The 12,302-nt window shown below is 43.1% G+C and overlaps 1 protein-coding gene across 1 annotated transcript in view; it reads left to right on the forward strand.

The window, feature by feature from the left end:
• Window positions 1-1,546: 1,546 nt before the first annotated feature.
• Window positions 1,547-12,302, forward strand: part of STON2 (stonin 2) — a 73,452-nt gene continuing 62,696 nt past the window's right edge. The window contains exon 1 of the mRNA XM_014941797.1: window positions 1,547-1,568. The gene's annotated coding sequence lies outside the window, so the exon portion shown is untranslated. The remainder of the gene's footprint in view (window positions 1,569-12,302) is intronic.

Raw genomic sequence — 12,302 nt, forward strand, 5'->3', positions numbered from 1 at the left:
TTTGAAAGCATAACGTGATAAAGGCTTTTCCCCATATTCCTATGGAGATCTGAAGTCCAAAGCAAGTAGCAGTACCTCCCAAACAAGTCTCACGTACCATTTTCCTTAGATATAGGAATAAAGGAATTTTAATGACTGCTGCTCTTTTATAGTTCTACCCTTTAAATTATTTTTAAAATATGAATGCCATCAAGGAGACGACCATTAAAATTTTCAATAAGAGAAGAGGTCAGGTGTTCTTTTTCTCTCACGGGTTGCGCTGTATCTCAGTTCTGAGGAGCTGCACTCTCTTACAATTCATGTCCTTAATTACCATTAAGGACTTAACAGCATACCTTGGTCTTTAACTGCAGATCTCTGCTTTACGTGAGTTCCTTGTATATCTCATTACATCAGTGGGGTAATTAATGCTCTGCTGTGTGGTTGGTTGGGGTAACAAGGGAAGGGATGCAAGGTAAAAAATCAGCAGCTACACCTCAGTTGTGGCCAACTCCCCATCTCCAGTCGTGTTTGTGCTCCTTTGCCAGCTCCCTCGTTAAGAACTGGCAGCTGGTACCAGTTCTCTGGTTGAAAACCCCAGACTGTGTGGGGGTTAAAACCATATTGTGAGTGGGCTAAACACGTCATGTTTATAGAGTCCTTAATTTTCAGCGATCTCAAGTCTGTCATCAGCAAACGACGATGAGAAATGTGTGTTACAAATCTCTCAAGATGTTCTGCTCTGGAAGGCTTCTGTTGCCCCTGTTGTAGAAGCGGTGACTTTTCCAGTCAGCGAGGTGGTTGCCAAGGTGGCATCAGCTGCAAGGCGATGGCTTGTGGAGTCTCCTGCTCTGATGCTTTCCTCCTGGTGGTACCCTTTCTTCATGCAGCTTTTAACCCAAGTGTTGCACGGTGGCTTTGTGCCAAGCACCCGTCGTGATTTTTGCCGATGAACTAACAGAACACGTGAATTTTGAATTGTTGAAAAGCCGTATTCTTAAAGGCAGACTGAAAGTAAAGGTTTTAGCCTCAGAAGCTTTGCGACAATGTTGGCTTTCTCTTTGAAAGTTGGAAAGCTAAATAAAAATCGTCAGGAAATAACTATCAGGGAGGATCTGCAGTAACACAGCGTATCAGTGAAAGGGGAAATAGAGTACTGGTACCACATTATTTTTGGCTTAGTTTAGGTGTGAAAGAGACCGTGCAAGCCTAAGTTAGTTGCTGTAGTCTTTCTGGAGGGGGATTCACCTCCTTCGAAAATAGATCAGAGGAAGGATCCTCCGGAGGTGTTGTGTTCCTTCTATTGACTATAAACAGAGCATCAGATGACTATCTCGGATGTCTAACTGGGTGTCTGGAGTTCAACGAGCTGTGATTCATCTTGCTTTATTAAGGTAACCGAACTAAAGGTCCCTCAGCACAATTCCTTCAGCTTGAAACAGAGGACGGAACTGCCGGGTGAGCTTCAGGACCCTGCCGAGGTGCTCTGGTAGGACAAAACTGCCCTGAGGTTCCAGGAGCAGGCGGTGGTGCTCCCGGAGCTGAGATTGAGAGCGGAGCTCCTGGACCAAGGGCAGCAGACCTGCCTGGTGAGCTGGAGAGAAAGGAGGTCTTTTTGCTGAGCTGTGCTGCTTCTTTCAAGTTTTAGTTGGCATTTATAGGCATGAATATTTATAGAAACTAATTCTCTCTGTGGGCTCTTGGGTTTGCCAGCTGTGAAATGAAATGAAAGAATTATCTCTAATTTACTTCTGAATATGGGGGTGGGCATACGATACAGTAATTTTGTTCTCTTGCTATCTGAATCGGGGGGCCTCTTGTGAACAGAAGGTACCATTTTGCAGAATTGTGTGGTGGTTTTGTGGTTGTGGGGGTGATGGAAACGTATGGAAAAGGCGCTACTAAGCATTTTTGAAGAGAAAAAGTATTACTAGCTGCATAACCGAAACTTTAGCTGGTCAAGCTCCACAGCACAAGGCCAGTTTGTTTTCTAATGAAGTGGTTTCAATGGAACAGCTGTAGGGAAGAATTTGGCCTATGAAGTTTAATGATTAGTTGCTGCTTAATTGCTTGTTGCTTTTGAGGACAGAAACTTGCCACCAGGAATGCTTCTTTCTCTCTGATCCTTGCTATGTTGTTTCCGGTTGACCCGAGTTCAAATATTTACCAGGCTAAAAATTATATCCAATATATAAAAATTACATATGGTGGAAACATCAGGTGTGTGTTCTTAAGTATCTTTCCAAATTATAAGGTACGTGAGTTCAGCATGAGGAATAAAATCTCAGCTGATGGGTGTGTGGATTTTTTGGGGGTACTCACTGCCAGAATTTCAAATGTCACTGAAGGGGATAAAACTGAGGAGAATAGATTGGGCAAATCTTGGGCTTTCCCCTTCTAAATAACTCGTCTCTGACCTCTGCAACTTAATTAGCCAAGTCTCTCTGAATGGAGGCAGCTGTATTAGGTTAGCACACTGCATGTGTGCTCAGCGTTTGGCACCAGCGTTTGCTGTTTTCCAGAAAAAGATGGCAAATTCTCCCTGTGTTCAGTCCAGGCTATTGATACAACAGTGCTTGGAGCTGAGAGTGACTGAGGGTGGCCACAGACCTTTGGGAGCTGCAACCCCAAACAGCTGCAATAAGTTCTCCAGTGACACTGAAACAGGCAGTAGCTTAAAAGCGAATAATCCCTTCTTTTCAGGAAGTTTGTCTTGGGAAAAAAACCCCTGAGATTCTTCTAATTGTGCTAATTTTCAGTAGTTTGCAACATGCTTTTGTTCGAGTCTGTGTGAATTATGCTGGTGTCAAATCTACAGCTCTGCCACAGTGAATCGCTGCTGGTCCTGGTGACAGAAACAGGGTCCCAGACCCTTTGTGGGTCTGTGCCTTTATGAGAGAGGGAGGTAGGTATCTCAAATGCCTTAAAATCTACTTGTCTACGTCCCATTTCCAAAACTTGCCCAGTGGTTAGGGCAGTCTTTGCCAAAGGCGAGCAGGACTTGGCTTCCCCGGAGCTGGCAGGAGAGCTGAAGAGCTGCATTAATGTTGCTGGGAACTGGTATTTCCACAAATCCTAATGCTGCACCGCTGGAACGTATGGTGGGCTGAGGAGCAGAACAGCCGTGGTCACTGGTGGCTGCGTGAGGTGGGGTGACCCAACTGCATCACTTCCATCTCCAGGAGGGACGGGCAGCGCGGCTGGCGGTGGCACCCGAGAGGGTGTTGTGGCTTGCAGAGAAGGAGGGTAGTCAGATTCAACCTTTTAATGAAAAAAGGCTTCTCCACATCTGCAGCACTTTGTATTGATTTCTCAATGAAGTGAGTGAGGTCTCCATAAAGTTCTTCTGGCTTTGTTTTCCTCGCTAGAGTCTTCAAGGCAACAGTAGCCCTGTCTCAAACTTCTAGGGGTTTGGGTGGGACGGGAGTGTTGGGGTTTCTTTGGTGGGTTTTGGCTTTGTGTTTTGTTGGTTTGTGTTTGGGTTTTTTTCCAGTGTTGTTCTCCTGAAGCACAGATAACACAAAACAGGTCATGCATGAAGCAGACCTGATGCCTTCCTTTAAAGAAAATGACCTTGGGTTACACAATGTCTGACAGCACCCAGACGTGTAACATGAATGAAATTCTTGTCTAAAAATTTGGGAGGCAAGATACTGCATTACCAAAGTCCAGCTGAGTGTGTTCATGCTTCACTTGTCTTAACATGTGACTTTCATCTTACTTTTTCAGTTTCCATGTGCATAATTGGAAAGTGCAGGTAGGGAGAGCATACTTCTAGAAACATAGAATGGCTGCTCACCTAATGTAGGTAAACTTTGCACGATTTACTGAGAAAACAAACGTCTGCCCTTTGAAAGTTAGTTGTCTGAGTGGGAAAGAATTGTGAAATGTCTCACTGTAGGTTTTGGCTTTGATTGTTTTGGTTTGTTTTTTTAGAGCACTGATTTGGTACAATTAGACACAAACGTATTAGTAGAGTTGCAAGCATACTGTTTTGTACTATGTATGAAATTGACTTGTCAATAAACATATTAGACAGTAGAGTTGCAAGCATACTATTTTGTACTATGTATGAAATTGACTTGTCAAGATCTTTGTTTCTACTTCATATATAGTTGTTTGGTAATAGTATATAAAATACTGGCTCCCTTTAATCTTTGCTCAAGTGCGTTTTTTTTTCTAGAGTCGATTTTGGTTCTTTTGAAACAGGAGTAGTCATGCTAAACAAGCAGCACCATTAAGTCTCATGGGCCTATATTTAGAATGTCTAAAATAGAGAGTGACAACAAACGTGGTATTTGTGGGTTGCCCTGAAGGGCTGCAGTGTCCCGACATCACACGAAGTTGCATAATCTCGGTTGACTCTCCAGACACTGGAAACAAGGAAAGACCAGTTGGATCACCCAAGGAATTTTCTGCCAGGGCAGGCTCCTTCCCTGAGATGCCTCTTCCAGGGGATTGGTTTTTGTCTGGCTTTAAATAATCAAGCAGGACTTCCTTAAACTGGGAGACAGCCTCACGTTTTAAGGTTGCCTTTAGATATAACCATCAAACAGGATCTCCCTTATAATGAAAATTGCTTTTTAAACTCTTTTCTTGGAAAGGTGCTGCTGATACAGCTTAGTTGCCTTTAGATATAACCGACAGGATCTCCCTTATAACGAAAATCACTTTTTAAACTTTTTTCTTGGAAAGGTGCTGCTGATACAGCTTGGAAGCTACAAAAGATGTTACACAGAAGTACAATAATGTAGAAGTTATTTTTATACATATATATATACGTATAGTTGTTAGATACATGGAAATACAGAGAAGGCTTGAACAGACGATGGCTTTCTCCCTCAGTGCTCCTAATCTGCCTTTCCAGCCAAGATTCAGTGCAGGAAAACTTCTTTGCTTTCTTTCAGGGCTGCATCACTTCCTCAACGGTCCTTGTTTTCCTGATGCTTTCGCAGTTGGATTCTGTGTTTTCCCCTCGTTCTGAATCTGTTCTCCCGGTCTGTGCGTACTCACAGCTCAGCTAGATGAATGCCCGTCCTCTCTGCGGGCACAGCCTCCAGTTAAGCATCTGTCTCTACAGAATCCAATTTCTCTGTTGTCTTGAATGTGGCTAGTGTTTGAGGCTTGACTTCTTTCTTTCTTGGTGGTTTTTTTTTTTTTCTTCTCCCAGCTTTCTTACTCCAAAGTCAGTTTTAACTGATACTGATTGATGGCAACTAATTACACTCCGCATTTTCAGTGGAGACTTTTTGCCTAACTTACAGCGTGAATTGAGTTGTAATTCAGAAGATAAAGCCCTGATTTCACTTGTGCAATTGGAACCAGCCCTGAGACACAGGAAGAATTATGCTGGCTTTCCTTTTACGAATGGAGGCAGGGTCGGGTTTTGAGTTGTCCAGTGGATACTAGAAAAGCAGTAATGAGTTGCAAAGCATACAGGCAGTGCTGGAATGTTAGTACCTGGCAGAGCAGGGTGGCATTTCACACAAGCCAGGATGTTTGTTTACTAGAAGATTGTTTATCATTCAGCACAATATTGCAGTAAATTTATGATCACTTACTTCCCTGTTTCTTTTGTCGTCAGTCCCAGTTTGTAAGAAGGATAGGTACAGACAGGGCTCCGTGATCTGTGTTCACTTCCTGATGGCCATCTTCAGTGATGTCAGGCTGCAATGACATACTTGGTTCAAGGGTGATTAATTGCAGAACATTATGCTTTTTACATCAGTGAGATAACTTAAAAAACACACCTTGATAATCATCACAACAGCAAGTAAAGTACAATAGCTTTTGGAGGGTTTGGTAAGTGGAATACATCTGGCTAGCTTGTCTGTGCACAATTTAGACAAGAACATATGAGAAGATCAGTATCTGATGTGCAGGGTGTTCAGTGGGAGCTTTCTTCTGAAAAACATGTTCCTTGTATGATTCACTTTTTCAGGTTTGAAAGAAGAAACTGGTCGTTAAAGCTGGTTCCCTTCCCATGCTATGGGTTGGAATGTCACTTACTGTAACATTACATTGTGCAACAGTTGTGACTGTTGCACGTGTCACCAGGGAAAGTCTGTGGCACACGTAATGGCCAGGTCTGGAAGAATGGGATCAAGGTGCTGCTTTGGAGTTCTGCCTTGTGGAGGCCTTGAGAAGACAAGGAAGAATAGCAAAGACCGTGCAGCCGCCCTCCCCTAAGGAAATGCTACCAGCCTTTTCCCCTCACTGCATTTAGATTTCTTGTTGCCTACTGTTATTGCCAAGAGAATTTTGTTGAACAAAGAAAAAACTGGTCTGTAAAGTGATCCTGAATGAATCCCTTCCTTTTGACTTTCCTTAGGAAGTCAAACCCTTAAATAAGCGTTTTGCTTATTTTTTCTCTTAGGGGAAAAAAATCCCAGGTTTTAGTAGAGATGCAGATGTTCTGCTGAACAAACTGATATGTTGCCTCTTTTCTATGATCTTTTCCCAGTCTGGTTCTAAGGCGCTGTTGCTCTTTGTGGTAAGAGAAGCATGTGACTGGTCTTTGCCTCAGAGTCTAGTTTGAGTTGAAAGGCTGGCAGTTTGGGAAATTATCCTTCAAGTTTTAATGCAATTACATGACTGGAGGCTTCAGTTACACTTTGAATGCATCATGGATCCGCAGCGAGCTATATTTAAAATCCTGAAAAACAGAGCTTCTACTTTCCCGATGTGACTGGGGATGTAAATTATCATTATCACTGCCAAACATTTTGTCTGCTACCCTCTCCTGGGTTTTGCCCATTACACATCACTTCTGATTGTAAATCAAAATTAAAAAATTAGATTCCCATTCTTTTTCTGTATTGCTGCTCTTCTACAGTGCCTTTTTACATTTCTCAAGTTCCTGGGAGTGCAAGGAATAGAGGAAGAGGTTGTACAATTTTCCTCCAGTGTCAGATTCTGAATCCCTCTAAGCAGTATCTTGTCTGAGTGGCTCTTGTTATGAGGCATCCAGAACCCGTGGAGTATTTCTAAGGCATGACCTTCGCAGAAGGTGAGAGACCGTGGCCTTTTGAACTGCTTAAATATCCTGGTATGGCCTGCAGCAGACCATCTTAGGTATTTTCTCTCTCTCTGGACAGCAAAGGAGCTTCTGTGGCAGATGAATTGCAGTGTAGGTAAAACAGCTGCTGTTGACCTTTCAGATATTAGCCTTGATGCAAATATTCCTGAGGGAGATGCTTATGACTGTCTTCACAGTGCCTCCCCAGAGCCTCTCTTCTCTTACGGTTAGAAAATGTGAGCTTCCAGCAAAGCCCAGATGTGTATTTGTAGGACGTGGTGTTACATGTGGTAGTTGGGTTCTTGTGGTCTAGAGCAAATAAGGGCATTCCAGGTCACCTCAGCTTTGAGACTGATGCTGCCACTGACTTGTACTGTGGATTTAGAGTGATCAGTTCATATCCATCGGAATAATTGGATATGGCCACTAATTAGTGCAGCTGCACAGGGCCCTGTGCTTAGGGAGACCCCTACCACTTTTCTGCCATCCAACGTGCCAGATGGCTCTAGTCATCTTCATTACCATACTCTGCCTCACTCCATCTCTGTCTAAAATTACCAAGGGACAATGGTAATGACCGACCTTGTAATGGCAAAAAGTGGGTTTGACCAGGCTCCGAGGACAGAGCAGTGCCAAGGCTCTTGTCACCCTTCTCTTCGGTGTCATCTGTACTGGCCAAAGCCAGCCTTGTTTCCCGAAGCTGCAGGAGTTTCACAAGGGATGTCCGTCTGACTCCCATTGAGCCCTAATTCTTCCTGACATATTGAGAACTTATAAATGAGTGAGTGTTTCACGCACCAGGTAGTGACTGAGGTTCTTAAGCTCTGTTTGAAGTCATGGAGCTCACGTAACATCACGTATGGATCAGAATAAGTAAAGCTGATGTAAGTTCTAAAACCTGCTGTTCCCAGAGGTTTTCTCGGGGCAATTTATAAGCTGGGGGAGCTGACTACATGGAGAAAATGGGATTGTCAATATTAAGGAGGCAATAATCAAATGACTAAATATGACTTTATTCCTGCCATCATCTAGGTCATTTGTAAGGTAATTTTAGCTCAGGCATTTAGGCAGAGTCTGGTGCAATGATTTTTTAAGTAATAATAATGAAATCCAAATCCAGTTCCTTAATTTCATTGGGTTTCTCAAGTTTTGGGGATTTATTTTTTTTTTTCCTGTCATTTGTCACTGTGTTTTGTTTTTGCCGTGGCACCCTGAAGTACTTGGGACTTTCTTTTAATGCTTGAGAACAGATTTCCAATTTGGGGTTTGTTTGTTATTCAGGTCACGATGTGCTGCCGGTGGCCGGTGCTTGTTGCAGGCCAAGTGGAGAGGAAGAGCCCTGAGCTCTCTCTCTCTCACTTGGAAGCGTGCCCGAGGCAGCGATCGCTCCTCAGTCCATGCTACTAGAATTGTTTCGTCTCTCCAGGTTTGCCAAACACGTGGTCAAGATAAAATTACATATTTTTCCTTGAGACTTTCCTGGTGTTAGTGAAACTTGATTGTTACAACAAAAGCCACGGTCATTCCTTCCTTTTTATTTATGGTCCCTTTGGCTTAGTTTCTTTTTCTGCTGCGTGGAACTTAACAGCTTGTCTAGTTGTTTTTCCTTCCGTGGTCTCCTGCAGTAATCAAATGCAAAGTACAGTAACTAATTAATGTTTAGATCCCTGGGATTGTAAGGGAATGTTTAAGCAAGAAAAACAGTATCACTGTTTGGATTATGGGATGATTTTTTTTCAGTGGTACAAAACATAACCTGAATTTAATCCTCTCAATTTATATTCTTTTTTTTTTTTTTTCTCCTTCTGTTCTTCCATGTAACTGTAGTCTCTGGGTCAAAACAGGGTAGTTTTTACCACCAACTGGGTAGTGGTGGTAAAGCCTACTGCAGCGTGCATCCAATGGATGTAACTTAAAGCAATTAGAGAAATGACCCTCAGTGCTTAAAATGATTAACTGCCCTGTTTCTTCTGCGTGGAGTTGAAATGCACCAAGAAACAATGTTGGAGCTTGCTGTCCAAACACATGAGTAATTAAATATTTTGGCTGCTGTGTTTACAAAAGCACCATTCCCTTGCAGATACTTCTGAAATGTCTCAATAGTGCTACGAAGCATTACTGCTGGTGGTGGTTGTGCTCATGTGGGGTGTAAAAAGTCCCACCTCAAGTGAGGGCTCCTGGTACAAGGTGCTGGGTGTGGGACTTCTGGCACAAGATATTTATGTCAGTTGCTCAAAACACATGTTTTTGGCTTAGTAAAATAAAGGGCGAAGGATGATGATACTTCTTTTCATCTGTTGCTGGAGTGGAGTTGTACAAAAGGGCAGGTACGTAAGTGTGTCACAAAAAGAAATGGTGATAAACCATGATTCTACGTGGATTTGAAATGAGAGAAGGTTTCTAGTTATCAAAGCAGTTTTGTCATTTTAGAATGAACCTCCATCACTCTTAAAACGGGGTTATGTAATGTGATTGGTCAAAACATTAGGAGGACTAAACAGGCAAGGAGTTTTGTTCCAGCTGTATCATCTCTGCCCTTTGGAGAACTGGAAATAACTGTCGCCCACTTGTCACTCAGATTTACATGTCCAACTGCAAAACTGTACTGGAAAAAAGGGACACCTGAAGCAGAAGTTGCAGCTTCTTAGAGTTTTGTTGCCTCAAGGTCAAAACACTGTCCTGGAATTGATGGTGAGGATCATTGGGCTCAGTGTGTATAATACCTGCTTTACCTTGTTTTTACTGTATAATAGCAACAAACTTTTGATTTGCAGTTTTTTTCCAAAAAAAAAAAAACTGATAAGTGGGTTCACTTTTTTTTTTTTAACCAATTCAGCACCAAAGAGCTTAATGCACATAATAGCACAAATCCAGAAGTAACAAATCCCATTGATGTGGAGAGATCTAGTGCTGGCCTGGCCTTGAGAATATCTTATTCCAAGAAATGCGTTTCCATCTCCTTTTGCTTGGGCTATACAGCACAAACTTCTGTTTTAATTGCAACTTGCTTGGAGTACAGAAGATCCGCTTGTTCCCTTAGTCCTTGTAGGCTCCAGAATCATGATGTATCTGATTCAGGTTGATCCTTGGTGTCAAGTGGTTTCTCTGGAGACGTGTACCTCTGTGGTGGTTCTGCAGATTGCAGCATCGTGGTGTTAACTGAACACACAAAGGCATTGATATTGTGCTGCCTGAGGCTCCTTGGTTCGCACTGGGGTTGGCTTAAGTTTTCTTTTAAGTAAGATTTTGGAAAGTGAAGAGAGGGGAAAAATAATTTGGGGATGAAATTGTATCTTTCCCACAGGGTCTGCACAGGAGTTAGCTGGCTGTGATTCATGATTCTGTGCAGGCAGTTATGTCAGGGGGTGGGATTGATGCTTTATTGTGAAAGTTGAAAGAATGCACAATTCTGTCTTTTTAATACTGTTATTCATCCTAACATATGCCTCCTCAGAGTGCCTCTATGCTGAGAATCTGTGACATTATGATCTCCTCAGGCCAGCTCTCCTCTCTTTCACGCTGCTTGTCTGAAACTTGTGATAACCCTGATAAGTCAACACAATCTCCTTTATTTACCAAACTGGGAGGTTCTGTAGGAAATTCTGGCCCTGAGGAAGTTGTACAGCTGGGGCATGTGCTTGATGGTGCGCTGCACACTACTCTGGTGCTTTGCTGGGCTCAGAGCACTCACTGCCCATTTTAAGGTGTGTAAGTTTTACTGGCTGGTACTGAGTGAATTTAGAAAAGTATGCTTGTCACGGAGCAGTAGGGTAAAAGGGCACATCCATCCTAAAATAATGGTATAATCCTCCCACGTATCTCCACATCTGAAACAGTCCGTTTTCTTGCCTTCTTTCACAGCTTTTTCCCCTTGACATTTAAAAAAAAAAAAAAAGAAAGGAGCTCTACTGGAGTCTCTGTGCATTAAGGGCAAGATAAACTGTTTTCTTTTTTCATTTCCTGCCATTTCATGCTTCCGTCAGGACTTTTCCAGGAGAAATGAGAGGTCAGTATTCAGTTGTTTGAGAAAAGAAGACTTGGTTACAGATTTTTAAACAAGCCCAAAACAAACAACTTAATTGCTCACACGAGGAAAGCAAAATACCAAGGTCTTCCTCTCCTTCCCTCATATGGCGTCCAAGTGACCCTAAACATCTGAGTATTCTTTTTCTCTCGGCTTGCTCCTATGTTTAGCTTTGTGATTTCTATTAATAGCACCCGAAATGGATGCTGTGCGAGGCAGAGGTCCTGCTGTGGGAGAGGAGGGAAGGGGCTGGGGCTCAAGTGTGGCTGCAGCTCCGGCATGGGGACACCGGTGGTGTGACACCAGAGAGGTGCACAGCGTGGCTGGCAGCGATGGCCATGGACTCTCCTGGGCATCAACCTTCTGGCAAACTGCGCTTAACCATCAGGATTGTCAGCAGGAATTCTAGTTTTTGCATTTGCAGGAAACGGTACGTTTTGTGTTCAGCCTTGAGAAGGTTCATCCTCAATGAACCACGGCCCCGTGAATTCTTCCTGTCGGGTGTCAGGCTGGTTTGGGACTTCCAAACTTTTTGAAGTTTTCAGCTGTTCCATGCAGCTCTTATTTCTTGACCTGCCTCCAGCAGACTAATAACTTTGTAGCCCTACAGTGAATAATCATAATGGCAGCCATTTAGTGAACGCTTAAAGAGTGAATGCATTTAGTTCTCTGTTTGCTCTTTGGACCCAGATGTTGTTAATGCAGGGTAAAGAGAAATCTGGTAAAGTATCTGGTTTTGTACACCAATATGAAGTTTCACCCCCAAAACCCCTTCAGTAGGTGAGAGACAGCACCCCAAGAGATGCTACTTAAAGCTTTTTAAAATAGCCCAGTCTGAGTTTTAGTGTTTTCAAGTGCTTGAATACCATGGCAACAAGACCTTCAATGCTTGAGAATAATTAGGGACAAAATTGACACGCTGCCCTAGGAGGAGGCAGTAGTTCTCTGAGGGTTTTGAAGTGGTCTGCAATCTGAGGTGGTCATGGGTGCTTGGCAAAGAGAATTTCTCTCCCCAGTCTTGACCTTCCCAGTTAGTACCAGCACCCAGAGCCCTTTCCAGTTCCCCATTCACTCTCTCAGATTCCCGGATCTGTGTGGGGAATGTTCCATTGGAGTGCATCCTAATTAAAGTTGCCGTGCTGTGAAAACACTTGCTGGGTTACAGCAAAATCCTACTTAACTCCAGACGAGATTGAAGATGTTGGTTTTTAAAATCAAAACGTGAGTTCCAGTCAAGCAGCAGAGCTGAAAGGCTGAGCAGGCAGCTCTTCATACCCGGAC

Source organism: Calidris pugnax, unplaced genomic scaffold (genome assembly GCF_001431845.1).
Source record: "Calidris pugnax isolate Ruff unplaced genomic scaffold, ASM143184v1 scaffold56, whole genome shotgun sequence".
Classification (NCBI taxonomy): Eukaryota; Metazoa; Chordata; class Aves; order Charadriiformes; family Scolopacidae; genus Calidris; species Calidris pugnax.